The sequence below is a fragment of the Chroicocephalus ridibundus genome, chromosome 3, assembly GCF_963924245.1.
Source record: "Chroicocephalus ridibundus chromosome 3, bChrRid1.1, whole genome shotgun sequence".
Taxonomy (NCBI): Eukaryota; Metazoa; Chordata; class Aves; order Charadriiformes; family Laridae; genus Chroicocephalus; species Chroicocephalus ridibundus.
This window is the reverse complement of record NC_086286.1, coordinates 32,310,901-32,323,050: the sequence shown is the minus strand read 5'-3', so window position 1 is coordinate 32,323,050 and position 12,150 is coordinate 32,310,901. Positions and strand designations below refer to the sequence as shown.

Sequence of the window (12,150 nt, the reverse complement as noted above, 5' to 3'; positions counted from 1 at the left end):
AAAACCAACAAATCTTATTATTTACATGCTTCATAGTGAAGTTATAAGGTCTAACCTATTAAACTGTAAAGTGTGATGAGATCCTCAGCTAGAAGATGTTAGGAACAAGTAAGATTTATTTGAAAGTACAGAAAATGATCTGAACAAAAGCCAGATTTGGGTAAATTAATAGAAGGAAAATATACTCTGTTTCACTCTATTAAGATGAATGGCATTTTGCCTGGAATATGAGTCACGGAGAACATTATATTCTGAGTGTAAGACACAGCTGGGCAAGAAGGAAAGAGAAAGAGTAATCTGGAGGATAAATTGCAGAAAGAGATAAGTAGGAATACACTGAAGTGATAGCAATACTGCATGAAGAACTACTTAAGACTAAAAGTTAAATTTTATCCGATCCCTTTGAAAGCTATTTGAGTTAAAAGGCTCAAGGATTCTGATGAGGGCATGAATCAGATCTCAAAGCCTGGCATATAGCGCATGAGAGCATAGGACAAAGCTTTCGCAGTCTGGGAGACCTGGCTCTGGAAAGAATTTTCAGTAGAAGTTAGATGAATCATGGTCTGAGGTCTCATGAGTCATTGCAAAACCTTCATTAACATCTGTAGACCCGAACAAACATTTACAATACTAACTGAAAACTCCCAGCTCTGCCACAGAACAATGAAGGATTAGCAGAAACAGCCTGGTCCAAAACAAAGCTTTGAAGAAAGCGAAATGCGAGAAAAGCCAGAGACTCAAAATTGAAACGTTATTCATTGCTTCTATAAAGAATGCCCCAGAACTAGTGATGCCATTTTAATCTTCTCTGGTCGCATGTAGACAACTTATTGGTACTTAGACATTTTGGCAAAATGATGGTAGCAATGCTGGCACCTATCCTCACACACAGTAGTATCTCAGCTTGTGGTGGCAGTTTCCATTCGCTCTTTATTTTTTAGACTAGGGTCACTCAGGCTTCATCTGCAACTAGAACCAAATGGCATTACTGTAATTATTACTAGTAACTCTGTTCAAAAGTAAGGACATCAGAAAGACAAAAGCATGTCAGGACTGAAATGGGGAAAGCTGGGAGCATATCTGAGTGATGGCAGGACAAAGCAGTCCAACTGCCAGCGTACAATTACTTCACTTATCTGTACTGCTTGCCAAACACAGTCCTATGCAGTGTCATTAACAGAATCCAGTCTTAATAAATGTCATTTGTGTAGAGTATTCGCAGGCCCTGATTTGACACATCTATCACTGACATTACGCAAGTCCTGCTTTGAGTTATTTTTGATTAAATGTGCTGATACAGACTGCAGCCAGAGCTGCAGATATTACTTCCATCGGACTTTCGCAAAATTACTTCTTGCAGCAAGAACCTGTTCAAAAGATGCATCTAGTATTTTTTACACATTAAATAGTCTAAAAATATGTTTGATAATTTAATTTAAGTTTGATTTGCTGCTAAATCTACTCATGCTTTCAACAACAAAGCAATTCCCACACACACTTTGATGCGCTCTGCCTCCATTTTTTGTACTGCTGTGCACTTGCCATCTGAATTTCGGTTTAGGAATGTATTAAGCTTATTACCTAGAACCTCTCTCAAGGATATCAGTTTTATTTAGATTCCATTCAGATTTTAAATTTATGGCTAGGCTTTGATTTATCTGCCTTGATTCAATGCCCGGGGAAGTCAATGGAAAGTTCCTATTGGCCTAAAAGGAAGTTATACTGAGGTACGTTCATGTGCCTGGTTTGATCTGACATTAAAGTTCTTTTTTTCCATTAGGTTCCCTATATTTAAAGTGGGTTAGCAAATTGTCAAAAGTACTGAACTGTTTCCTGAACACAAAGATGGGGGAAAAAAAGCATTGCTTATGAGGGTCTGCCTCAGCTCTCACTGAAATCAGCAGAAGCTGTTTCATTTACTGCAGTGGTACCTGATCTAGAGCTGAACGTCAGAACTACATTTATTGCAAGATTTTTTCCCAGAAAGTAAAAATCTAATATGAAAAACAGATGGTTTTTCCCTTTCTAGGTCTTATTGAGTTGGAGAGAAGGTAGGATCCCAGTGCTGTTCACAATTGCATGAATTTCATTAAATGCAATCCGTTAATTTAAGTTTCCAGACTTCTGTGAAACTCCCAGCTTTCATCTTAAAAAAGAAAAAGAACAAAAGGAAAAAAGTAAGTTAACTGTTCTTAAAACTACAGAGAAAGGTGGAAAACCATCAATAATAACAGTTCAAAAATAAGAAGGCCAAGTCTCTCCTCCCAAAATTATTTGTGGTAAAATGCTATGATTTTTAAAACAGTTTCATAGTTTGGAGGTCTGATTCACTTCGAAATGCTTAGTATTGTTTATGTCCTCTGTCTCACTGTGCTGGATAACTATTCTCTGTACCAGATAACTATTCTCTGTGCCATGACATTTCCCAAAGATTGTCAACAGAGTCAGCACTCCCATCATGCCAGACGCTGTCCAAAAAGTCAAAATTTAAAAAGGGGAAAAGTCATGTAGCATGTCAGCAAAATTAATTTTACCACGAGCTAATATGCAAATGGATTAAAAAATGCTGTTTCAATTATAACATTATAGTCTGCCTCAATCCTTGTATAAAATCAAACTGGAAGAGATGTTAGAAGACCTTCTGCAAAAATATCTAAGAATGCATCAGGTTATTTTTTTCTAGAGGGAAACCTCTGTCATATACAGAATATAATATAGCTTTGGCAAACATTTATATATGCAATTGCTTATGCATACATGAATAACTATTTGAAATTCCAAGGCTCTGTCACTGGTACAAAAACGATTACTGACAGACCCATCTAATTCTGTATATGATCTGCTGCTCATCTGCTGTACCCAAATTTCTTCAACAGAGAAACTATTGCAAGAGTAACTACATAATATACTACTCATAAAATGTCTAAGTACAGGGGACCACAGATCAAATTTCAAGGAACATCTTGTGTGTTACTTATTCTTTATCTGTCTGAATAACACCTAAGTCTACAAGTCATAACACAATATTTTAGGTTCATCTTTGCTGGAAAATCTTGATACAACACTAGTAGGAAAAGGCACTTCCTTTATGGCACCTACCCTGTTTTGTGATTAGGGAATTTTCATCAATATTTTCAGCTCTGAAGTTCAGAAGAGGTAACAGTCAATGTATTAGAAATCCACTCCTACAGCCCACTGCCTGACAACTGATACATGCATGAAGTACAGCGGTACTACCTAAATATCCATCCATGACTGACGGACTTTCATTTTCTGTACATCTTGCCCTACCACCATCTACAGTCTAAAAGGCATCTGGTTTTATTTCTCAAGACAGGCAAGGAATGAGAAGGGAACGTGAGCTAAATTCACAGAGGGCGTGAAAGTTCAGTTTGAAGGTTCCACTGAAACCCCGAGATCCTCATTTCAGCCTGCAGTGGGTATCTGAGTTTCAGCCACTGGCCACGCACAAAACCATCTCCTGAGCCAGTTGCAGAGGGGCACTTACACCGCGTGTTTCCAGCCTGCAGAAGCCACGCCAGGGGAAGATGTGTGAGACGCACACCTAAGATGGGATGAATCACAGTCTGGAAATAGGTATTTCTCTCCACTGATGGTAAGGAGAACACGAAGTGATTCCGTTGACAGGCTCTTTTAAAATACAGTCAGGGAGCTTCAATGTGCTGCTCTGATTCCAGTAAACCGGGCATCCCTACCCAAGTACCCTTCACCCCATGTGAGTGCCATAAGCAGGAAGCTGTTTTGGGGCTGGGCTTAGTCCTGTAGGGTTAAGGGTGCTTGTGGTTAGTTGGTTAGGGTTTTGGATTTGCTTTTTATGGAAAGCTGTGAAAACTGGTGGAAGTTCCACACTGTGGAATAACACTACCTCTGTTTTGTAAATTTTATGAGACCAGAAAATTTTCTGTACCCAGCTTTAATCATATGTGGGTGGATCAAAGGTTGTAGGGAAACTTTGGAAGAATTAGAACAATTTTCTTTTCCATAGCATGCCAATCAATTAAAACTAGAGCTTTGTAAAACCGTTGTTAATAGTCTTATCTTAGCTAAATGACAATAAAGCATCACAGGCCAGAAAAATATGGTACACAGATTAAGATACAATATACAGAAGATCTGTATCTGTATACATCCATACTGGAAAATATAAACAAATAAACTTAAATACATATCTTAGATAACCATCCTAGGCATATTTACATTATCTCTTCCAGTGTGTTGCTTGTCATGACAAGCTTTTGTGATCTGCAGCATTAAGTCTAGACTACTCTCTAGATAATTCCGCAGACAGATGTACTATATAGGACATCATTGTTTCAGGCACTGCACAAACACAATGGTGACACACCCTGCCTCAAAGAGTTTTCTGTCTAAAAGATGAACTAGAACAGAATTGTAGAAACGTAAGACTGCAGAGCCAGAAAGGACTTCAGGAGATAGTATAGTCCAACTCTATGCATTAAGGCTGCTAAAGTGTGTTCAGATTTGTCCACTTTCTTGGAAAACTGCAATGAAGGCTATTATACTACCTACCTACACAAGTTGTTTTAGGACTTTATAAAACAGAATGATGAAAATAAACCATCCTCATTTGCGGCAAAGAAGATATATGTTTAACATATGAAGCATTTTGCTGTTGTAAGGATGATGAACAGCTGAGCACTACATTTTTATAACATCCATTCATGCGTTGAAAAATTGTTAAAATCTCTACCCATAACCTCTTTTTTAAATGAACAAACTAATTCCTTAAGCTTTGCTTTAAGTTGTGTTTTCTAAAATCTGCCATCAGGACAAAGTTTTCCAATGAGTCTTTAAAAGGATCAAGTAGAGCCGAATAATTACTTCCCTTGTTTAAAATATGATAGCCCTATTCATTCATCCCAGAATGATACTATTTAGTTGACTCATCTGTAGTTGTAAAATACTTTTGTTCCCACATACTTTTCTGCTGTACTGCTACATAGGTGGTTATTTGCTATACATACATCTACAATTTCTCCCTTCCTTGCTAGCCTCATTATCCTCTTAAAGAAGAAAATTGGACTGGTTCATCTAATAACAGATTGGGGGAGTGGGGGGGTGTTGTGGGAGGATGATTATCAGTGCCTTATCTTGGCACTAACATATTCACTCTTTGGTGTTTTATGCCAAAACTCCCCAGGGCATGAAGTTAGGCTGATGAGTTTATCATTTCTGACATCTCTTTGGAGCTGAATGTGTACCATTTCTCTTTTCCAGGCCTTGTAGTTATCTATGAGATGATTACCAATGGTTCAGAGATTAATTTCAGCTAATCGCTTGAGTAAAAGGCAAATTAATAATGTCATACCTTAGGGGAATGGCAAAATCAGAGAGGAATTGCAGATTATCTACTGTTTGATCCAGAACAGCCACTACTATACATAACGATGTTGTCTCAAATTAATAGATATGAACATATTTTATCTTGTTCTGATTTGGCCAGTACAGAGCCTCACAGGTTCCCTCTGCGTACCAAGCGGGGCAAGCCTGCCTTGTGCTCACTGCTCTGTGCACAGCTCACGCTGGTACTGGGAGCACCACACCAGTCCTGCTAGCTTCATAATTTTCTTTGTAATTAACATTTTCCAAGCCCAGTACAAGATTGATTTCATAATAGCATGGGTTAATGTGTCATTAGGGAAAGCCTGGATGGTTGGAGTGGCAAGATACATGAATCAAGACTCAGGAAAACAGGCTGGTTTGCATTGCTCAAAGGTAGCTTCAGTTGGGTGCAGGATGCAGGGAGGGAGAGTGGGGCTGGGGCTGGACCCGAGAAGCATGGGGTCTGTGGGTTTCAGGCAGCGTGCAGCTGAGCCGAGGGGTGGGCAGCTGTGCCGTGCCGCACTGAGCCATGCTGTGCTGGGCCATAATGGCCTGGCTCACACTATACCAAACTGTGCCATGCCATGCTGTGCTGGCATGTCCCATAGCAGGACTGGCCATACCCAGCTGTGACAAGTCATGCCATACTGGCACGTGCTGGGCTATACTGGGCTGCAAGCCTCACGCAATCTCACTAACAGGCTGGGGGATGAGGGGGGGAGGCAGGGGTACCGCAGGCATGGCAAGCTGTGCTTTAAGCAAAGGCACCTATGGGGTGCCTTTCTCAGCTCCAGGCAAGCCCGTCTGGCTGGCACCGCGCTGCTCTTACCTCCACTGTTTTGCTCTCCCACTGGTGTATGAATATGCCTCCCCCAGATTTGCCTCTTCCTCATTTCTCCATCCTAGACAGTATTGGCAGAAAGCCTTCTCTGTAATGGGAAGTAAGTTGTTGAGATCAAGGGTGTTTGGATTTTTCTGGCTCAAACTGCTGTAAATAAACAGAGCCAGGTTTCACACAGATCTGCACCTTCTGATGGAAATTTTTGTGAGTGTTGTGTAAAGAGAGCCTTTCCCCAAAGGAGATAAATTTCCATATCATTCAACTAGGAGAAAGTTGTGCTAACAGGGTTCTTTTCTACCTGCTCCCTTGCTAGTCAAGTTGCTGTAAACAGGAGTCCTTTTTCCTGTCAGAAGGTCCTAAACCTAGGATGTCCTGTTCTAGCAGGGCTGCGGAGGAAGGCTCTCACAGCCTCCTCTTGCCTCAGTTTTAATGTCAGATGCAAAAAGGAGTCAGCCATCTGGGGCTGCTGGTGCCAACATCTTGGGGACGCTCTAGGGCTCAGCAGGACATTCAGACCAGTGATGTCCCCATCCTGCGATGGGGCAGGAGGGCCCTTGGGCAGTAGTTGCCATTTCCTAGCTATGAACCGCTTCAGAAGCTTCTCCATCCATTGTCTCCTGCAGTACATGAAATATGCCTTACAGCTCTCAGCTGTAAGATTTTAGCACCTGCCTCCCAAGGCCAGGAAAACCAGCTATTCCTGATACAAAGGATGCATCCAGGGGCTGGCTGGTTTCCTCTTTTCTGAACAGCACCATATTCCTACTTCTTGAGAAATCATTTTTACTTAATGAGATATCATGTTGCTATAATGGCATATTTTAACTCATGAGTCTGCCAGGCCAGATCCATAAAGAATCTTTTTAATGGAAAATTTTTGTTTCTTTTTGAAAAGGTCCTGCTTCCAAAACTGCCCAGAGTTTTAATTTCTTTTCCTCCATTTTTAATAACATGGATGATAAATAATCTGAACTCTACTCCCACAGATTACATTTGTATGCTTTAAAATCTTCATCTTCCTTTGGACATCCATTGCACACATTAGTTCTACCATTGCTATTATTATCTTTTAAATTCTGGATATTCACACAGCAGTAGGGTAGGAAGTCCTATTATTTCTTTTGTTGAAAGTATGTCAAGGATAGGCCTTTTAGTAGGGGTTCTCTATGAGTCAGTATTTAAAGATCAACTAAAAAAGCTATCTCCATGTGAAGAGAAAATCAGCAAGTAGTTACAAACATATTGTCATTAATGAAATGAAAATAAGAACAAACACTGACATACACAATTTTGTTTATCTTCCATTCCGATAATCTATTCCAGAGCCCCCTTTTAAGATGCTTCCCCTTCAATTATGTGTGACAACTTGAGACTAAAGATCTTGTAAGTGTTTACATGTACGTGTTATCTCTGTTCAAATGGAGCTTGCCTTGACTAGCATGATTAAAGTGATGCTGGTGCCAAAGTGTTCACTGAATCAGGTCATACATCAGGTCAGACAGTAGTCATGGCCAGTGATCTTGAGACTAAAAAAAAAATCTAGGAGCAGTTTTAAAAGATGAACATTTAGTGGGTGATGAGAAGAGAGATTTGCAGACTCCTCCTTTGTACTTAGTCTGACTGTGCTTTCCCTTTCTTTTCTTAAGTTCATCTGGCATTTACCTCTGTTTTTGCCCTGGCAAGCTCTTCAGTTCTTGGCAAGTTTAAGGCTATGATATTACTGTAACATTGCTAATAGTTGGTAAAGGCAGGCGCTACCGCAGTGATGACTTAAGGGAAGGATTTGAATGAAGAATGTGGCAGATAAGCTGCTGGGAAGATGTACAAAAGGAAGGTACCTTATGGAAAATGTGAAAACTGCTTTACTCAAAAAAAAACCCTCCTTAAATAAATTGCATCTCCTTCTGCTCAGTTTCTCTAATCCTGGGAATTTTTCTTCCTTTGAAATAAATGCTCGTTCTTTTTTATCACTGCTTTCTGGGCTGCAGCCTTTTATTTGTGAAACTGAAAATAATGATCTATCTAGCACTTCTGCCATGACTCTTATTTCATTCAGCGATCATGGCTTCTGTGTGTCAATTTGATTTTGCTCTCGTGGTAATTCAAATGTTTGGGAACAGGTTCCTCTACTGCCACAGTGTGCACGGGAGACCTGTTTTCTCATCCCTTCACCTCAGCACACTCACTACTTGTAAACTTGGGATTCCAGTTTGATTTTTCAGAGTTTATTTGATTTTTTCTATGTAATAAATCCATGACATTTGTCGAAATATTGAAAAATTACCTTACAAATATTGTAGGACTTCACACTTAGAATGACACGCAACTGTGCCTTGATTTGCAATTAGTAAAACAAACCATTAAACAAATCAAGCTTAACCCTAGAAATTTATCACATTGTGACTGGACCTGAAATTGGTCAGAGCTCAAACCTGGTAAAGTCTCAGCAATATTCAGATCCAGGTGAATGGTTCAAGGCTGGAAATGTACTTGAGTCACAAATTTGAACCCCGAGTAGAATCCTCACTTTCTTGAATAAATGGAAAGAGAAAAGGGCAGATCTGGATTCAAACTCCCACTTCCCCTTAGAACTACTGAGTCTTCAGAGTAACCCCATGGTGTAACTGCAGGTTTCTTCATTAAAGCCCTCTTCAAGGGTTGGAATGTACACCTGCAGTTCCCACTGGCTCTTTGGGCTGTACAGCTCATTTGTCGCATTACAACCATAAATCCCTTTTGAGCGGAGTTTTCTATAGGTCAGATATTTCCTTTCCAGTAAAAGCTCATCTCTGTCCTTTTAAGTACAGTCAGTGGTGCTGTCTTGGTGAAGGTCATGATGAGATGATAACCATCAAGGATATTGACAGGTTTTCCCTTTATAAGCACCACTTACTACCCTTCTAATGTAAATAAGTTATTCTCCAGCTGTTTTATGGAAAAGATCTGTTTTTCTCAGAGTCTTGGATGTTGTGTTGAATAAAAGGAAATAAAATGGGAGATAATAATAAAAAGAATAAATAAAGAAAAAATGCTGTGAGTTCTTACTGCCCAGCGAGGTAAACCAGAACAGCAAATACTCATCCCTAAAGGCATAAGTAAAAACAGTAGCTTCTTAGGAAGGTAGTTTCAGGAGCATGAAATGTGAAAGTAGTTATCTCTGTGGCATAAAACAGTCCGGAGCTGGTCACTCTAGATATCCATCAAAAGTGACAGAGTAACATTTACTTCTGTAGCTAGATAGCTGAAAGCTGACGGCCTAGTAAGGGGCAAAGCTGTTCTCCTTGAAGCATTCCGAATTCCCACTGAAGTCAATTATTATAGCGGTTCACGTAAACACTATGTAAGCTCTACCAAGGAAATATGTGTACTCAAAGTCAGACAAACTTAATCCAAATTTTACAGACTTAATCTTGAGATTTGTTCACAACTGAAACTCATGGTGCATTTATTTGCTTGAAAGACGTTTAAACAAACCAGATGATTTTCTTCTCTCCAGTAGAACTTCCTTTTTTTCCCTTCAACCCTACACTTTATGTCTATACAAGCACTGCTTAGCTAAAGCTTTCTCTGTTTATGGCCCCAGTACTTACTCCATGCAAATCCTTGGCAGCTTGAATCATTTGGAATGTGCAAAAATACACCTGCCTGCTTTCCTCCTTACAAAAAATCCTACTTGTGATCCAGACATGCATAAACTGTGCCTCAAAATACGCTGATTAATAATTTGAATAACTGGTTTAATTATGATTTAATTTGGCAAATGGAAATTCCTGCCTCGAATAGCTTATCATTTTGCGTTCCCATGTTTTTGTTACTTCACGAAAAAAGTTGGACTTCTCATTGATTAGTAATCTAGTGTTCATTTGCAGCATAATGTGGCCTCTACATTAAACTGGGTCTTCTTTTTGCGCATCAGCAAGATACGTTCTCTATATACACAAGAACTTATTTAACGTGACATACATTTATTCAGATTTCTAATGTTTATATTTTATGATGATAGAAAAAGGTAACTGATATTTCTTACAGTTTATTTCTTTTTGATTCCTGATTAGTGTTAAGTTACATTTAGGTGCAAATTGGAATTCAAATACAATACCAACATTCAGAATATTAAAGTAGTGTTTTATTACTTGGATAAATTTGGGTTAAATTCCTAGCTATAGGAATAAAAAGGCTTGTCAAAACAAAATTTCCATTTAAAATGTCACCTTATCTTCATGAACTGAATGATTGTTTCTGGGCGTTCACAGAATCATAGAATGGTTCGGGTTGGAATGGACCTTAAAGACCATCTAGTTCCAAACCCCTGCCATGGGCAGGGACACCTCCCACTAGACCAGGTTGCTCAAAGGCCCATCCAGCCTGCCACCGCCAGGGATGGGGCATCCACAGCTTCCCTGGGCAACCTGTTCCAATGCCTCACAGCAAAGAATTTCTTCCTGGTATCCAATCTAAATTTCCCCTCTTTCAGTTTGAGGCCGTTACCCTGTATCCTATCACTACACTCCCTGATAAAGAGTCCCTCCCCATCCATCCTGTAGGTCCCCTTTAGGTACTGGAAGGCCATTATAAGGTCTCCCTGGAGCCTTCTCTTCTCCAGGCTGAACAACCCCAACTCTCTCAGCCTGTCCTCGTAGCACAGGTGCCCCAGCCCTCTGATCATCTTCGTGGCCCTCCGCTGGACCCATTCCAACACGTCCACATCCTTCTTGTGCCGAGGGCTCCAGAACTGGACACAGACCTCCATGTGGGGTCTCACCAGAGCAGAGCAGAGGGGCAGAATCACCTCCCTCGACCTGCTGGCTACGCTTCTTTTCATGCAGCCCAGGATGCGCTTGGCTTTCTGGGCTGCAAGTGCACATTGCCGGCTCATGTTGAGCTTCTCGTCCATCAGAAAATTGCATCGTTCAGAATGTTAAAGGTAATTTTATTCTGAAACTGGAGGAAACTGAGTTTATCTGCTTCTTAGCATCTCAGCTGTAAAGCACCTCTATGTGTGGACAGTTTACCTCTACAGCTACCAAGAGTGTGTCTGACTTACTGATAACATTTTCAGGATTTCAGATGCAGTATTGAATTTCCTATTGGTACGAACAGGAAGACAATGCAGGCTTGAAGACCACAGCTCAAGAGCTCGGTGTTTACAGTTTCTGATTTGCACCTGTGCTGCTGTGACCATGGGCAGCCCTGTAGACTTGGCACAGAAATCCTCTTCAGTCCTTACTTCATTTATACTTCACCTTTCCTTCTAGGATCACTCCTACTAGTCATTAAGCACTTATACCCTTTCTTTTTGCAGCTATGCGTCAGATACTTATGAAGAAAGTGGTTGCACTAAGTCAGTTTGCAACGTAACTAGATGTATATGGACAACCAAATCTGTGGAATGCTATAGCTAAGGTGCAAGAGGCAAATCTCATTTTCAGAACTGAGACTGAGTAGTGGTGAACCACTCAAAAGGACAGATTCAGAGTCAGGACAGAAGTCTTGATACCGTGGTAGTACTGTGCCTCCTGTGAGCCGTGAAGAAAACTGGCAGGTAGCTCCACAGTGTCTCCCAACCTGAAGAAGTGGAAAGACCTCCAGAGAGCAGCTGCAAAGTACACAGGTGGAACTCTATCTCAGGCTCTGGGAACACCTTCCCCTCCACATGGGAGGCAAGGGTCTTTTACAAGTAACAGAAATAGTGATGATAGATTTTCTGTGGTTTGTTTATACCAGTAACAAAGATGATCTCAAAATAATATTTTTAGGGGGAAATTAGGGTTTATATAGTATGATTTTATTATAGTTTATATAGTTACTTGCAGCTTTTTCATGACAGGATTTTTCAGGCCAGGGAAATGCTATCTTTTCTGACACCATTTCCCAATCAGACTTCTTGAAAGCTTGCACACAAAACAACTGCCATCATTTACAAGCAGAAAGAGATTGGCAGGAGG

At 40.3% G+C, this 12,150-nt stretch overlaps 1 protein-coding gene across 2 annotated transcripts in view; it reads right to left on the bottom strand.

Annotated features, from left to right (window-relative positions):
• Positions 1–6,288, bottom strand: part of SOCS5 (suppressor of cytokine signaling 5) — a 75,973-nt gene extending 69,685 nt beyond the window's left edge. For both annotated transcript variants that reach the window (XM_063328646.1, XM_063328649.1), the window contains exon 1: positions 6,194–6,288. The gene's annotated coding sequence lies outside the window, so the exon portion shown is untranslated. The remainder of the gene's footprint in view (positions 1–6,193) is intronic.
• Positions 6,289–12,150: the final 5,862 nt, after the last annotated feature.